Raw genomic sequence first — 6,106 nt, forward strand, 5'->3', positions numbered from 1 at the left:
GAGTGGTCAGGGTTCCGCCACCCGCCACCTTGTCTCGAAATTTGTGCTCGTTGATCTCTCCCTTGCAAATGGTAAAAAAATAAGTTTATATAACTTAGGGCGGATTAAACCATAATGTGGTTATGGTTTATATTTATCATATACCACTTTACATTTGATATATATTATTTTTTTAAACTTTATTAGGGGGTGGGTCCGTACTCCACGGGACCGCACCCATCCCATCCCCAACCTACGGAAATCTGGTGTTGTACATTGATGTGTGTGTGGGCGGTGGGACCACCACGTGGCTGCCCCCAACCATGCCGTATCTTCATGTATCTCCGTTGCAATCTTTACCATATACCAAGCATAACCATTATGCATTGGATACGTTATAACTTGTTTACATTGGTTACAACCATGCTGCCACGTATTGCCTCCCTTATTCGTTGGTCCCATAACCTTTGTTGGGATGTGTTTTATATGGCATGCATATATTTGATGGTTACAAACCTTTACCATATATGGTATATACATATCACACGTTGGTTATAACCTTCCACCTTTTGTGTTGTTACGTTGGTTTGTACCATATGTTGAATGGGATATACCATATTATTATATGGTTATATATATATATATATATATTTTGATTGTTAGTTTTTTGGTTTGGTAAAATATATGTTTTTATTTATATAGTTAATTTGAATAACTATATAAAATTATAGTTATAATCAAAATATCTCATGTTTCTTTGTGTAGGTTTAGGAGGCTAATAAAGAGCTTTTATGTGTCAGTGTTTGATGGGCTGTCATGTGGGTCTCACGTGCTGATTGGGATGTCATGTGGCGCACTGTGGACCCCATTTTTCCTCTGCCATACCAATCTTTGAAGAGCTCTATCTTTTGCATATGAGCTCATATTGACAAACCATTTGCGCCACCGCGATTAGGAAGACGAGCCTTCTCAACTGATGCCATCAAATTCTCCTTTATGCCATTTCGAATTCTGAGCCTTTATCCATCCCCTTGGTGTCTCGAGATCCTCCTGGATCACCATGTGTCTAGAATACTGCAAATTGAACCTTTGTCTGACATGGTGAATGTTGAGGATGATCATCTTGAACTTATTTTTGGTCCAGCTATAGAAGGTTAGCTAGAAGATAGTGAAGTCCCGCCCTTTTATTTGAGCCTTAGACTACATGAGTATATTCTTCATAATGCTATGCTTGATTCTGAAGCTTCCCACAATTTGATGCCCAAGGCTATCATGGAAAAGTTGGGCTTGGATATCACCTGACAATATCATGATTTGTATTCATTTGATTCTGGTAGAGTTCGCTGCATTGGTCTCATCATAGATTTGGTGGTTTCCTTAGATCAAATCCCAGCCAAGAATGTTTTGATGGACGTGGTAGTAGCTGATATACCACCTCGATTTGGTATGTTGTTATCTAGATCGTGGGGAGCCAAACTTAAAGGCACTTTACAACTTGACTTCTCTTATGCTACAATCCCTGTTTTCGGTCAGTTGAGGAAGTTATACCAAGAAAAGAAGATGAAATATATGATCACTTGTAAAGAGAAGCCCATAAATCATCTGATAAATGTTGTACATACAAATTTAGAGTCTTTTGTTTTGTAAACCGATAGTGGATTGAATGATGTAGACATTCAATTCATAAAAGTAGATGATGTACCAGACATTTCCGAAGGTTTTAGAGTAGTTCTTAATCAAGAAAAGAAAAAAGTGGCAATTCCTTCTGAGCAGCCTCCACAGGAGCAGAAAGTCAGTGAAGAACAGAAAAATGAAGCAACCAGCAAAGGTAAGATCGAAACAAAAGCAGAATTCCAACATCTAGAAGATGAAGACAACCTTTGGAGCATGGATTTCGATGGTGCTTTGGGTAAGGATGGTGCGTGTATTGGAATTTGGATTCGAAGTCTTGTTTTTCAACCAGACAAAGTCCCAAGTAATGTTAGAGTGTGTTCCTATAAATGAGCTTTCAATTGCTCTAATAATGAAGCAGAGTATGAGACATCCATGGGTAGCCCTATTGTTTCTTGTTTGGAAGGAGGGAGAGTTTCCAAGAACCTTTTGGGATCTCAGAATTCATATGATTGGATCTGATCATTTAAATACTCAATCTCCTTCTCAAATTTTTCAACAACTAACTCAAAGAAACCAATTTTACCTTTAGGAGGAAACTTCGGAGATCTCAAACATTGAAGCACGGTAATGAAAAATACCTCATCTATTTCAATATCCACTAATTGATCTCTAACTTCTTTTAAGAATTCACAAAACACAGGATTTGCCACATACCCTACCATCTTATTTTAGTACATGAATTGATCAGTGAGCGCTGTAATCTCTGGATTGAGTTGGAGTCGCCAGGTGAATGTTTCAGCCTTCATATGTCTAACCACTGTCCACCATCAGCAACCAGAACTGAAACTTGAACGACTTTTTCCCAGAGAAGATCTGTCACCTCGTTTCCTGGCAATGGCCCCAATATGTTAGCACTCAGAATGAACCTCAAGGCTGAGAGAAGGCAATTCTGAGGTAACCACAGAACAAGCTTTTGATTTGGCATCTAACCCTGCCAGACCAGAGAGGGCTCTCTCTTTTCCAACTGAGGGTGGCTGAAATAAATGAATCTTAGGCTAGCTATGAAGTACGGGGATTTGATTGAAAGTTGTGGGTCAAGAAAAGCAAGAGAAGGGACCATTGGGTTATGGAGTTGAGGCTAGTTTCTGCCAGAAAACTTGGGGCAAAGTAAGTGCAATGCTCAGCCAGATAAAAAATGTAAATGAGAGAAGAAAAGAGGAGAAAACTAGTTGCCCTGCAAGTATCAATCAAGGGACGGATCTACAGTGGCAGCATTAGAAGAAAACGTAACACAGGGTTACTCAAAAGAGCATCTAACAGAGGATGGATTCTACAAAGATAACCCGTACATTTAACAACAAAATCATTGCGTAAGGAGCATCATGCGTGGATGGATTCCTTACACTTCCCTTAGATAATACTATAACAAGAATTAGCAGAAAAAACAAAGTATGTAAGTGAGTTTACAAGGAACACATGTTGGACATTAAACACTGTGATCTATACCAAATCTAAAGGGCAAAAACTGCTCCATTAAAAGAATATTCAGAAGAAGCTTTACATAGTCCAATGCAGCCTCACTCTGCTACAAAAACTGAAGCCTTAAATCTTCAAAAATCACCCTATATATACCCTATTACATATTAATTGTGATTTCCTAAAGATAGGAATCAAAATAATTAAAATAGAAAACACAAACAACTAAATATGTTTTTATGCGGTCAAATAAAATAAATCAAACTTATAACTAAGGAATTAAATCACATCAAAACAGAACAATAGGTTTGCTACCACAAGTCGAATTGTTGAAGGTGTCATTGCTAGAAATCTGGGATTTTTTGAGATGCTGATCGATCATCTTCCACCTGCACCTTATAGATGCCTTGGGTTCTTGAAATATTTGCCTTTTGTTCGTTGAATGTTTTGAATACTGCCACCTTTCCTTCAAAAAATCAATGCTGTTAATTTCATGGCTAAAATACTTGCCATCAGTTCCTAGAAAGATTCGAATAATGCCACATTTAGTTATGATTCTTCATCACTATCATTCCTAAAAACTGATGACACTTTGGAAATAACTTTTGCTTTCTTGGAGGCAACACCTGAAGAAGTCTTGGAAGGAGCAACCTTGGTTGCAATGCCAAACTTTAATGTCTTTCGCTAATCCTGCACTGCAAGAGATGTTGTAGTTCTTACTGTGCCAGAGGTTGGGAAAGAACATGAGTCCTCTTGTTGCTGTTGTGACCTTTGGGCATCCGAAAATCTAAACAAATTTAACCATTTCCCTTTCCATCCCATTTTCTGCAATAGCCTGAATCCAGTATTTGAGGATGTTAACTGTGTTTACAGATGCCTACTCCAAATTGTCAGTATCTAGATTTTAAATCGGTCTATGATTGATAGGCAAATGGAAATCTTCACCTAGAACCTCAACAAGGGATGCTTCATATGCCTCTTCATGCTTTCCCTGACGTTTTTCCCGAGCACTCATTCCATTTTGACTATTAGACCACCGGTTCTTCTTTTTGACAAACCAACTTTGCTACACGACTCTTCTCATCAAGATCTCCATGTTTTCTTTTTGGTTATCCTTCACATGCTACAGCTGCTAAATGATCAATCTGACCATAAAGGAAGAATTTGTCTTGTTGCCAAGGTGTAAACACAATCTCTCTCAAAATATAATGGCATTCACCATAATGTCTCTTGCAGTGTAATGGGTTTCATATGATGTCTTTGGCACACTGTAATGGCTCTTACATCATGGAAATGTTTCTCGCAGATGATGGGCACATAAGCAGTGCCCCACGACTAGCTCCACAAGGCAAAATGCCTCCAATTAATATTGAGAAAATGGGTTGAATATACCAAGCTTGCTTTGGAATCTAAGGATGGCCCTACGCGCAGCACCAAAGGGGTACATGCAACGCCCCTAGACGTGCAGTGCAAAAGGGCTACATGCAGCGCCCCTAAACTCTCTATAGCAGATGATCATTCCAAAACAAAAGAAATCCTTCGGGAAGATGCCCACACGGGCTCTAATATTATTGCCTTTCGTGGTCACTGCAGATGATTTTTTGCCACTAAAATTCTCCAGCTAGTATGCGCTCAATTCATGTCGATCACCGTCATGTTTTTCGACGAGTCCAAGGGTGCAACATATATAGATGACCACACTTTTTTGAATGGGATTTATCCCACATGCAAGCAGCAAAATAAAACGTAGTTATTTATAATACTTACCACTCACAACATATTTTGACGCGTTGTGCACATTATACACCTCCTTAGATTGGCTTGGCTTGAGGTTTTGATTTGTGTGTTGTGGCTGCATGGTGCATGGAATTTGGAGCTGAGCTTGGCCTTCAACAATACTTCCATGGGACCAATACTCTTATTAGTTTCCATAGTTGCTTCAATAATTGCCTTCTCCTCTTCTGGAGAAGTAAAATCTCTCTAAGTGCAGAAGCCAAAGCTTCCTCATAATCTGTACCACTTTTGGAAGAAGATTGAGCAAACTTTGATTGAGATGCTAGTTTCGATAAGAGCCACTGCATGAAGCTTGAGATAGGGCTAATTGTGGCAAACATTTTTAACATGTGGCATCTCTTGTAGAACTAGCTCAATGAAACGTTTGATTAAAAACTTTCCAAGATTGATTTCCAGCTAGACCACGTTGGTATGGCAGGATGTAGATACCCAAAGCAATGATGGCCTGCTCACAATCTCTGTTTCAAATCATGGAGGTTTCTAATAGGATGTACAACTTCATATGCCACAATCTTCCCCAGTAAAGATGCAGGATCATCCCAGGTAATGCGATGGACTTCGAGCACAGTTGGACTCAACCATGTTGCCAACTTTTCCAAGGATCTCAGCAATGGAATGTTTTCCTCTCCATTAGCTCCACTAACATCTACTTGGAGATAAACCAAGAACTTCAAGCCACCAGGATGTGCATTCAATCACTCAAACAATGTTATATATAATGGCTTTAAAGCATGTTGCAAATTTTTCTCCATCCTATATAAAGCTGACACACACCCTTCCTCATCCAAGTTAGACTACTGAGCATGATCATCACTCTGCAATCTGAGATATTGCTGGATAAGTTCCCGAATGTGAACCTTGCAAACTGGGTAGCAAGTGCAATGAGGGATTTCTGACGATTTTCTGATCCAAGTGTTTGGTAACCCTATGAAAATTCAGTGAGATTCAGATCAACAATATCTGCCTTTTTCATGTGAATTGCTCCATGCATTAACTTTTGCATAGTTTCTAGCATCCTTTAGTTCTACTTTTCTTGCAAACCCACTTCCTAGGAACCAGAGTAAGTGGAGGGTTTGTGCTTCCATGGTTTGATGTTTATACTTGTGTGTTGTGACTATTTATATTTTCCAATTCTGTAATAATTTACCTTCCTACATCATAAGAACCTCCATATGATTGTCCAGTTTGAAGATATTGTAGATGCTGAGACTGAGGTGCTAGTTGCATTGGCATAGAACTTCTG

The 6,106-nt window shown here is 39.0% G+C and overlaps 1 pseudogene; it reads right to left on the minus strand.

The window, feature by feature from the left end:
* Positions 1-4,839: 4,839 nt before the first annotated feature.
* Positions 4,840-5,878, minus strand: LOC149227087 (uncharacterized; annotated as a pseudogene).
* Positions 5,879-6,106: the final 228 nt, after the last annotated feature.

The sequence above is a fragment of the Pinus tabuliformis genome, chromosome J (genome assembly GCF_031772625.1).
Source record: "Pinus tabuliformis cultivar Carrire ecotype Pingquan chromosome J, CPIR1, whole genome shotgun sequence".
NCBI lineage: Eukaryota > Viridiplantae > Streptophyta > Pinopsida > Pinales > Pinaceae > Pinus > Pinus tabuliformis.